Source organism: Condylostylus longicornis, unplaced genomic scaffold (assembly GCF_029603195.1).
Source record: "Condylostylus longicornis isolate FDR11 unplaced genomic scaffold, ASM2960319v2 ptg000044l, whole genome shotgun sequence".
In the NCBI taxonomy this organism is placed as follows: Eukaryota; Metazoa; Arthropoda; class Insecta; order Diptera; family Dolichopodidae; genus Condylostylus; species Condylostylus longicornis.
In genome coordinates, this window is record NW_026578013.1 from 11,702,035 (window position 1) to 11,714,791 (window position 12,757).

Sequence of the window (12,757 nt, forward strand, 5' to 3'; positions counted from 1 at the left end):
TAATATAAGAGTTTTCAATTACAAGTACAGGAAATCTCTACCCAAGTTCTACTGTAGAACATTATATACGAAATATGTATATACGAAATATGTATATGTGCCTATAGTAAAAATATTAATTTAAATATTGATGTTAGATAATACGTATTATATGAATATAATAAAAATTGTTAGAATTTGTGGGATAAGGATCAGGGAATGTATTAAACTTATTGCTTTACAAGATATTTTTTTTAATAAATTTAAAAAAAAATGCTATTCAAGACGAAATGAAAGGGAGATGTCGACAATAAATGTAAGTAATTGAATTGTATATTAATGTGTAACGATGTTTTATTTTATACATATATGTTTGTATTGTACTGAATATTATATTATTCTAATGGAAACAATGGGTATAATTTTCATGAACTGGATGTGAACTCTTAATCATTATTATAATTTTTAACAATTTGCCATAATATGTAATTATATTTCTAAGCTAAGGCTTCAGTATAGAAAAGAAAATGTAAATTTTTGCGAGTTTTCCAAAAATATTTTTATGAGGTTGAAGGATTACTGTATAAAGGATTAATTCTCGGATAATTTATTTACTTTCAATATTAATTATGAAGATCGATGAGGTACTGGTACATTCGAAATTTAGGAATCAAAAATAATAATTTTCAAAGTGTTGAAAAGCGATGTAAAGTTTATTGTGGTTAATTTCGTCGAAAAAAGCTGTGTTGGAAACAGTAGAGTAACAGTGAAAGCAATTAGTATAGATTCCATATAAGGAACTCATTTTAAAGATAATTTTGAATATTTGAGCAATTGAAATTTTTCTTAAACTTGTGTTCATTTTGATTAAGTTAAATTTTTTCAAAAAATTTGGCAGAAATTCTTAAATTCGAATTTTGTCTATTTCTATATATTAATGACTCAAGTTACGAAATTTGTGATCCTTTTTCTTTATAGAAGTAAACAGTTATAGGTGAAAACTTTCGGAAATTTTTTTAAATCTATTAACTATAATTTCAATCTATAATTTGTGTTACTTTCCGGTTAAGACACTTTTTGTAGTCATACAAATATAAAAATTCAGCGTTCCTGGTTCTGTTATTTCAAAGCTGTTCTATACGTATAAAAACGAGTTCGAAATATATTCTGCAAAGTTTCAGCATAAATATACAAAAAGTATTTCTCCTTTTTCAATTTTCCTGTTGAAATATTAAAGTTCCCTGTAACGATTCGCAATCCGAACGTATAATATTTTCTTTATGCACATGCTAAAAGATTTTTCAAATACTTAATGAAAAAAAAGGATTAAACGAAAAAACCAGTGGAGTGAAGCAACAATTATTAAAGGATTATATTATTCAAAATTTCTATTTAGAAAGATTTTTTAATTGTATTGCAGTGAACTTGTAGTGGTTTTTCAAACCAGAAAATTGTTTAAAAACTTTTTCAACACAGGTGTCCATTTTGTTATTAAAAAAAAATTTTCCACTTTAATAGTTTTAAAAATTCATAACACCTCTTTTTATGTTTAAAATCCAGAACAAAAAAGTATTCCATGAATGTGTTTTATGAAACTTAGTTAGTACCAGGCTGTTTGATGTAGGTATAAATTTATTAGGTACTATAAAATTAGGAATGCTTTTTCCAAATAAAGAATATTTTTTTTCTGGTTGTTAGAAAAACCAACAGTATATTTGGTTTGTTATTCTCAGATTTGTGGTTTTATATGGCAAAAAAAAAATTTCTGCTAAATTTAAAATTAAAATTTAGATACTTAGTATTATGCACTTTGCGCATTGGGAAATGAATTTCTGCTCCCATCATGCTCCCAAATGCGTTGATACGTGAGAAATTGCAATTCTGAAATAATAATTGAGAACTTCTTCTGTTTAAATTTGATTGTTGGTCACATCAATTGCGGATATTTTACAAAATCAATTTTGTTTCCAAAAATTTCTGAAGTGATAGAATAATTTGCAATTTTTGTGATTGTTATGTTTGTCTAATAAAACAATGACGGCCGCCGTCATATGAGAAAAGTTTCTTGACTCAATTTCAAAATCACTAATATCAAAAAAAAAAATATTTTTTAATTAGAAGCTGAGAAAAAGCTAGGTTTTAAATATTAAATTGTTTATTTAAATCTTTAATGCTTTTATTAGCAGATTAATATTAATCAGCCTAATAATGCCTCATTCATGCTTCAGTTACCTTTTAAGAATTCCTATAATAACACTCAAAAAATTGTTGCAATAATACAAAATTTGTAATCATTGGCTAAAAAAATTAAAACAGTTCTTGGAGGTGATGGTTGACATTAAATTTTTTTTTGCTTAACATTTGGTTGAGTATTTTCTCATTTTATTGAAATAATTTATTTTTGTATATGGTAACACTTTAGTACGTTATAGCATTGTAATTATTTTCCCATAATTTCTCATAAACACTTTAATTGAATATTGTAAAGGCAACAACGAAAATTAAACAAAAAATAAAGGAAAACTTTTAGAAAAATCCGACCAAAACTTTATGCTTAAATTATCAATTTTCTGGGATGAAGACTGAAATTACTTTTCGCATTTTACTAAAAAACAATCAAGTAAATGAAAATTTCAAAAATTATTTAAGAAAAAATTCATCAATTTAAATGTACGTTAATTTTTTCTGTTTTTCATTGACTATTAAAGATTTATATCGCCCCCACATAGAGAATAATATTTAGAGAGCGTACCGCATTCTGTAACTAAGTATAATGTTTGTCTTTATGTGCATAATCTATTCATCCACTTCAACGTCAAAATCAAAATCAAAAATATTTTTAGACACAAAACAAGAAAAAGAACCAAAAATGTTATCCCCTTCCAAAATATTTTGTTTGTTACACATAGTTACATTCATGTTACATAAATACGTACATACATACAAAACCATGTCTATATGATGTATTTATGGCGTAAGTCCTTTATTTTGTTCAAAATTTCTATAAGGCTTATTAAAACATTTTCATGTTCGTTTCGTCGTTACACCCACTGTGTCATGAATTTCATGTTTTGTTTTTCTTTTGTATCAGTCTTTATGGCTGTCATCCAGTTGTTTTTTTTTCATAACCATAATATTTTATGAAAATTTATGCTAAACAAAATAACCAAAATTAAGAAAAAGGCAAAATAACAAAATATTGTCTTTTTTCATATTCTAATATCCTTTTTTTATTCATTCGTATATATATACATAGATATATGGAAATTGTGTAGCACTGTATATCAAAAAGCATAAATGAACATGAATGTATAATCTTGAAATTTATCCCTTTTTGTTTAAATCCTCAATCCATCAGTCAAATCATCAGAATTGAATTATATACGCTTGTACATACAATATATGGATGTGGTTTTAAGCTGGTTTATGGAAAAATCACATGAAGTATAGAAATAGTAATCTTCTTTGTTGAACACTGTCTCTCTCTTTTCTATACAATTTAAGTTCGTGGAATCGAGTCATTCATACTTAAAAGTATGTTATTTTATAGTTTGTATTATGTGTTGAAGTTGAATTATATACTTGGAAATTTTTACAAATTTTGTAATTACAATAATCAATTTCCAGACATTGTTTTCCCATAATAATTGTTTATTCTTTAAGTGTCTGGTAAAATAAAAGAAATTTATTATATTTCAAATTATATTTATGCAATGTAGTATAAATCACGTGTATTATATAAGTGTATAGAATACGGGCGCAGCAAAAAAATTTTGAATATTTGAAAATTTTATTAATTGAGTAAGAAAACATTGACAAATATTATTTTGTTAGCTGGAATTACCAATTGAGTTTTGAGGAATTTCTAATAGTCTTTAAATTCATTCTTATAATGTTTTCGATTCTTTTTAAATGCGATAAAAATAATACCGTCTGGGTATAAAAATTAATTATTATCACATCTAATCTAATCTAAATCTAATTCACATTGCGTGAATATTCCTGTAATGGTGCGACTTTCTGTATTTAAAATAAAATCTATACAGCGTAAACTTTTTTCCTGGTATATCGCAATTTACTTACTTTAAAAGTAAAATTGCAGTGCTAGATATTATATTAGAGTTTTTCTTCATAAATTTATCAATGAAGGAAAACTTGAAAGATTTATTTTTAAGATTTGACTAAGACCTTTCATATTCAATTTAGATTCAATTTCCTTTCATATTTGAACTAAATTACAAGCTTGTAAAATTATAGAACAAAACCTTAAATTATTTGAATGTTAAATATCAGGGTTGGCTTAAGGTATATCTTATATACCTAGAAGATGCGATATGCATACTATAGGTTTTTGAATGGAATAACTTTCAAGAAATAATCTATTTTCTTGATATTTGAAATAAAATTTTTAAATCAATTCAATCCGTGATGTTTCTTCAGGGAACCTTTTCAAATTTAGTGATGAGTTTTTAACTCATACTTTCCTACATGTTTTGGCCGTAAGCAAACTTTTCCAAGTTTGAAAATGATGGTTAAATTTAATTTTGTTTCCTTTAAAGTTATTCATGAAATCCATATTCTTTTTAATGTTGGGCAAATGTAAATCCACCTTTCCTAAAAATCTTAATAGAATTTTTGACATTTTAACCTCACCATTTGTTAACAATTGAAGGAAAATTAGAAAATATTTTTGCCTACACGATAAAGTTTTTTTGGAAATTTATTCAAAGGTTTTCAGGATTTTTTCATGATTTACTTTTAACATTTTTATGGTCAAAGAAAAAGCTTTCATTTTGTTTATTTATTTTGAATGCCCTATCCACGTGTGCAGAAAACCCCTGTGGAATTGATATTTTTTATTTAATGAAGGCGTTTTTTTCAATTAATTTAAAGTTTTTTTTAATTTTTGGATTCTTCTTCTGCGGAAGTGCCTAAATTTCAATTATTAATTTAGGTTTGATATTTAAAAAATGTGAAATGAATTGCTCTTTCGGCATTCATAATAATTCTTAAAATAAAACAAAATTTCCATTTTTAATTGAATGATGGATTCAATAAAAAGATTTGAGTCATCCTCTTTGCTTGTTCTAGATTTATAATAAATAATTAATTATGGTTTGTAAATAATTATACTTTTTATATTTGTCTTTCCTTTATAATGGCTTTTTGTTGTTGTGAGAGTATCTGCTCAAAGTGAGTTTTGACTATTAAAACTGAATACATATTAAAAGGCTCCGCTTACCAGAGGGCATAATCCAGATTTAGAATAAGACTTATTGCATTGCATTAAACAAAGATTCTCTGCTAAGCCGATGGTTTGCAATCGACCGATTGATACTGAGAAATTAAAATTTGTCTTCTTATTAAGGAAAAATAAAAGGCTTGAATTTTATATATTTTGCTTTATTTCCTTACGTAAAATAAAAATTTTACTACAAGGACGTAGCCCTCGGCAATTAAATTCGTATACATAAAATATGTTTACGGCATTCTGTTGTAAATAATTAAATTGCTGTTTAAGTTGTATGTTATTTGAGTAATAACCATTGCTACATTATTTATTCCTATAAAACATCAATAATCGGCTAAATTTTGTTTGAAACTAGGTGTAAGATCTCAACGGTTTTCGAGATACAGAATTTGTTTGAAGGAAACATATTTCGAACAAAGTTATTTTTGTAAAGACCTAAAAAAATATATAGAAAAACCTAAAGCTTTCGGAATGATAAGCATTACAAATTTTTAAAAATCTCTCGTAAGGTCTAAAAATTTTTTTCTAAATATTGATTGCAGCATTCAAGGATTTATGAATTTCTATTTTTATCTAAAAGTTTATTGCAACTAAAACTAACGCTAAATATCATGAATGGATAAATAAAATTTGTTTCGTTTGCAAACACTCTTAAGTTCAAGTTTCGTTGTGCAGGTTAAAGTTGTTTTATTACCACCTCTCCCCAAAATTTTAGGGTTTACTTAGAACGGCAAATCTTTATTTCACTTTTATTAGGAAAATGTAATTAAAATTGTAATTAATACATCTGTACCAGGGTATTGACAAAAAGGTTAAAGTACTATTTATAACTGTAATATTATTTATTATAAAAATATTGCATATTTACTGGAATATATGACAATACAAGATAATATCTTTGGAATGTACGAATTCACTTCTTATAAAATAAAGATGAAACATAGATAAAAGTTCGGCGAAAGTATATATGTAAAGGAAAATAAAAGTAAATTGACATACTTTTTTTTCAATATGAGATAATTTTCAAGTTTCCAATTTTGTTCAAACTAAAAAACAAAAAAGCAAAGTAAAGCACCTGAATTTCGTTTTAATTAATTTTCTTTCAACTTTTTTCCAGTTTTTGCTCTTCAGTCTTCACTCATCATTTATTCACAGGCAAAGTTATCAGTTTAACTAACCAAAAAGTAAATATTTTTCTAACTCCCTTGTTTGTGTTATTGTTGTTGTTGCTCTTACCGTTGTTATAGCATTTTACACACCTAAATCCTGTATTTTTTTTTGTCTTTTTTTTTTTTAATAATATTTACTGGAATGAGAGAGTTGCGAAAAGTAAAAGACAAACAATTAACTTTAACAACAACAAAAACGTAAAACTTAATATTAACTGCATAGTTTTTGTAAGGTGTTATAGTAAATTGTGGTAAATTCATTTGTGTGGAGAGGGCAACTGAGTAAAACCCAAAAAATTTTTGATACTCGTATAAAGGAGAAACTTTTACTTTATATCTAAAGATTTTTAATAAAACGCTGAATTTTAGTGGTTAAAGAAACTTAAATATTTACAAAAAGAAGAAATTTTGTTTAAATTTTGCCATAAGAAAAAAAACAAAAAGATTTTATTCGACATTTTTGAAAATTATAAAAGTTTTTTTAGATAAGTTTTTTTGTGCGGACAAATTGTATAGCTTTTTTTTTTTTTTTAGAAACTCGCTTGCAACAGAGAAGATTAGTGTAGACGACGATTACTTTTTTCTGTAATTTACTGGCATTAGGGTCGACGCTCTAATTTAATAGTTTGAAATGACATTTTCTCCCCTATAATCTGATTTATCTATTAGCTCCCTTAAGTATTTTAGTTCTATTAGTTACACTGATTTTGTTAAAATCTTACTTAAATTTTGAAATATTTCGTATCCACTATGCCTTGTTGTTAAAAATCAGTTGAAAGTGGCTAAAATATTGCAGACACTAACATCGTTGGTAGACTTGGAACAAAAACTTCTCTTTTAAAGGAATTTTGTGAAAATTTCAATTTTAACTGATAGTATTCAGTTTATATTACATCGGTACAAAATATGAACATTAATGCTCAAATTATACGCTATGGGACAACTTATGCTAAATTGCAAAATAGACACAATTTATCAGATGAAAGAAACTCATGTCCTTCTTAAAATTTATGTCATTCTTACACTAGATTCTGTTTTCAGAATCCGTTTAAAAAATAAATCGTGTGATATGAGTAAATTGAACAATTGTGATTTTCTTAATAATAAATTCATATTAACTGTTCATTATTTGTACATTTACTTTGAAATCTTTTGAAATTCTCGCAATTTTTTAAGGATTTGATTTCAAGGGTGTGAGGGCATATTATTCTGAGGCTCATATGATTTATCAAGAAATCAATTTTTGAGATAAAGCCATACTAATATTAATTATGAAGTTGCCTGTAGAATAAACTAAAGCCGTTGGGCTTGAAATTTTTCAAGAGAAAATGTTTATTGCGTATAAAAGGATGCAATTTGAAATATTTTGAAAAGTGTATAATGGTATTTCGACAAAATTATATCTAAAAATTTTCAAAATTTTAAGAAAAATTAAACATTTTTAGAGACAAAAAAACAACAATTTTTATATTTCTCATTCTTGTTATTAACAGGTTTGTCTCTTTGTACCCGGTTGCCCATTTGATTTTTAAAAGCGGCAAGTACCAAATAGGGCAAAAATATTATCGACCAAAAGAATGCAAAATTTAAGATATTGTGAACATTGAAAACTATGAATATTGATTAATTAAAATCATTTTAGAGAATTTAAACGTAGGAACACAAAAATATCCTTGTGAATAATTCATAGTAATTGTTTATATAATTTGATCGTATTTTATATGTAATAAATTTTTAGTAACCAAAGGACTCCACAAGTACATTTTGTTATCTTAAAAGTTTTCTTAATAAAAAATTTTTAGGTTTTTTTGTTTGTTTACTTTTACATACAGGGAGGGTTGTATTGAAAACTCATATAAATTTAAGCTCCTGCTGTTTTATACTCCTCTTTGATAGAAGAACAAAGAAAAGAAAACTTTCTCATAGTACCAAAAAAAAAAAATACATATTTTGTTTTTTTTTCTGACTAATATTTTTTTTTGATCCGAAATTTTTTATATTGTTTCATCTTTGTTTTTTTATAGTTACGGCTTTTTCTTTTGTAAACCAAACCACCTTTTTTTTACCATATTGTTTTATGAATTTATTTCTTTCAGGCTCATCCCTAGTTAAGGTTAATTTTTTGAAAGAAAACGAAAAAAAACAGAAGAGAGAAGAAAGAGAAGGGGGAGAGAGAGTCAAACAGAGTCAGTGTGAGAGACAATTGTGACATTTATTATAAACAATAAAAATATAAAATTGACTGATATAAAACTTTTTTCTGATATTGACATATTAAAAGTGTCCAATGAGATGGGTAATTTTAATAACTAATATGGTTGACCGAAATTGTTATAAAAAAATTTATTATGTATTTATGTATGTGCATAATGAAATTCAATTGAATTTTCCTATTTAATTTATAATTGAGGAGCTGAATGACTTTTCCTTTTTTTTGTAATTAAGGTTTGATTTTCTAGAAAGTAGAAATCTTATTGGAAATTTAATAAAAGGTTGAATGCCATTAAAATTATATTTTCAAGGAGAGAACCTTAATCAAAAAAATTTTTTCATTTATCAGCCGTGACATATGCAATTTTTTTGATTGTGCTTTTTATTGTCTGATTCTGTTTTTCAGTTTTAAAATGTAAATTTTTTCGTGTAGCTTTCTAATTATTTAGGTGATATTTATTTAATAATATTGAAAATTTTATTTTTAAATAATTGAATTAAAATTTTTTTAAAAATTTTAATTCAATTATTTATTTAAAATGTGTAATTTAGAAATTAGACATAAAGAATTTTATATTAAAATGAAATGGTAATGCACTCAGAAACGAAAACAATGGTTGAAGTAGCGAAAAAATTGCAAGGTTAGGGTAAGAACAGATTCAAAATGATAATGAATTTGAATGTATTTTTGATTAGATTGGTTTTGCATTGCTTGTTTAAAGAATTCTTTAGATTATACTTTCCGGAGCATATTGATTTTTATTAAAAATGTAATTTTAGTTAAGATTCGAATTCAAATTTTTAATATAGAATCAAAATTGAATACCCCTATAATCTCTAAATTAAATCCATTCCTATCACATTATTTGGTTGGATTTCATGAATTGATGTTTTCTACTGAACAGATAATTAGCTTGCTGTAACTACCTATACTCTGTGAGCCATCTGTCGTTTTGTAGAGGTAATTTTATTGTAGTTTGTATATTGTAGTTTGAAAGTTATAATTTTCATTTAACATGCTATTATTAACCAGAAATTTGTAAATATATTTCTATATGTACATGAACCACATTTCCCTAATTTAATTAAATTATTCTAATGAGAATATGACAGATTTTTATAGTTTGACAATAATATCAAAAATGTCCGTTTCCGGTTAAATGGGGGCTTATTTTAAACTTACTTGAGCCAATTAAAATGAAACAAAATTGCTATAAATTCAACAAAGTCAAAATGAATTCAAGTTGTGAAAGGAATTTTTTTAATACTATTTGCTTATTTGGAACACATTGAAAATTGTAACGTATGCAAGTGAGCTCTCAAAACAAAGTTAGACATTGTTTAAATATTACAATTAATTTTTCTGTAAAAAAGATTGCAAATAATTTTTTCTTTTATTTTTTATACCAAAGTAAACTAGCGACTAAAATGCAATTTTCTACAATAATTTATCTTTCCTTATTTCTTATGAAAATAAACACGATTTTTAATTAAACAACAACAGAAGGAGAACAGCTTACTTACAAGTAGATGTAAAATTTTCCAAATATACTTAAAAAATTTTTGTAAATTTTTATGAGAAATTTCCAACTTTTTTTCATTTTAAAAAATACGATCCTGCTCAAAAAACCATCTTTTAATTTCAAATACCGTCGTTTTTTCTACATTCTTTTTTTTTTATAAAACAAAAAGTTTATATATTTTATTTTCTTACCAAAATATTTCGTAATTTTCCAAAAGAAAAAAAAAGGTAATATCAGACCTTACATTTCTCTTTTTTTCCAACCATATTGTATTTTAGCATAACATACAGGGGAATAATGAAAAGACAAAAAATGAATTTTAAAAATTTAATTAAGATCTCAGGTATTTGAATAATTTTTGCTATTTTTTAAGAGTAAAAAGTAAGCAAAGGAAAAAAAATTTCGAATTATAAGGATATTATATTTTTTTTATATTCTTCTAATCTAATATCCTTGAATATCCTTGAATAAGTAAGCTAGTTACAATGTTCTTGTTGTAAGTTGTTGAAATTGTTGTAAAAATTATAAAGACATGTTATTTATTCATATACGTTTTTTTAACTGTTTAATGTGTATTAGAATGTGTCAGATAAAGTGTACATATGTGTAATGTTTGTATAATACATATATATAAAATTGTTATATAATGATGTAATGATGCTGGTAAGTGTGAAGTTTAAAAAGCTCTTTTGATGAAACTGAAAAGCAAATAAAATGGTGTTAATTGGGAATTTAATGACGCAATTCATATCATTTACAACACACACATACAGACACTTTGCATTCATTATACATTCGAAAAACATATAAAATTTTTCTATGTTTTAATAATAAATTGTTATATAATATGTGCGTTTGTATATAAAAATGTTGAAGAATGTATAAATTTATAAATTTAAGAGTTTTTCAAAAATATGTAATTTAAAAAATAAAAACAAAAGAAAACAATAGGAAAAAAAAAATAATCAAATGAGAAAAACGTGGAAGGTGAATTTGCTTTACTTCATTTAGTATTTAAGGAGTCAAGGAGTAATTATATAACTTTATGAATGTGAGTATTTTAGAGAAAAATACTTTATAAAATAAGGTGATAAATTTATATGATCTAAAGTATGTAGAAGTGTAGGTATATGAGGAGTTTTTTATGAATATTTTTTATGAGTTTTGTTTTTTTTATTTTACACCTAACGTTTATATAGTCAATTTATTGACTTGAAGATTGTAAGAATTTAAGAAATTTTATATGAAAATTAATTTTGAAATAGAATTGATATTAGCATTTAATATTTTGTTTTCTACTTAGACCAAAAATTGTTTAAAATTTTTTAAATATTAAAAAACTGATTTTGCGTCTGTCGTTTTTTGTCGATTCAAGGAAGTTTTCCCATTAGATTTTTCATTGATTTTAGAGGTTTTATTAGAAATTTAAGCAGTTATGTGGCCTTATCAATTGGTGATTGTAAATTTAAAAAGCAAATGATATTATTCTAATTTAAGAAAGTAAATAAAACCAAATTAAATTAGTTCAGAAGTTTTGTTTTCAAAAACCCATGTACTAATTAAAGACCGAAACTTATTAATTAAAGAACTATTTTTTTTTTAATCAGACAGACAAAGGCAACGGTGAAAATATAAAGTGTTGCGGCTGACTCGAAATTGTTTATGTTCAAAATAATAAAATAAAGTTGGGAATCAAATAAGGCCGTAAGTATCAAACACAGAATTAAATATTTGAATGAATAGTTTATAGCTCATATCAAAATACTAGAAGGGAAAAAATAGCTACATATTCTAAATAAGGAAATTCTTTAAAATTTTCTCAATATTTGAGTTTTTGCCTTTAAAATAATAGTTAAGAATAAGTTGATTATGTAAAAGAAATTTACAATTTTTTTATTGTTAATAATAAAATTCCCAAAATTTTTATAGATTCATATATGTAATAGTAGTAAGGAATTGAAATTATTTTAAAAAATATGTTTTGAATAAAAATAATTTTCTCTTATAAATTGTTTTTTAATTATTTCACATTTAATGACTTCTTACTATGTAATAAACTCATACCGCACAAATTAATTTCGAATAAGATACACGCGTGTATTTTGAAAGAAATTATGTTGAATTTTATCAATTAAAATAAATTTTACAATAAAGTAACATATGGTTTCATTAAAAGTAATTTCCTTTTTTAATTGCCAATAAAAAATTACTCATGGAAATTGTACATAAAGTGTGCATAATTTTGTACAATAATATAATTTTGTCTCTAAAAATTTGCTATTCATTACACCGCTTAATATGATTATTTTAAGTTTGAAAATATTTTCAAATTAAAAACTGGAATTTTTGTAGAGTAATTTCATTAAATTCGTTTTAGTATACAAAATTAATTAGCAATTAAAGGTTAAACTAATTTTTCTGGATTGTAGAAAGAAAATTAAAACGTTTATAATAAGAAATTCATGTTTCATTTGGAATTCTCACGGACTATTATGAGCACGTCATTTATAAACAAATTGTACTTAGTAAAACATATTCTGCGAATAAAACTTACAAATAAAATGCGAAAAAAACTTACTCAAAGTAAGTTTTAATAGTCACAGCGATCTGAACAGCTAGCTGAC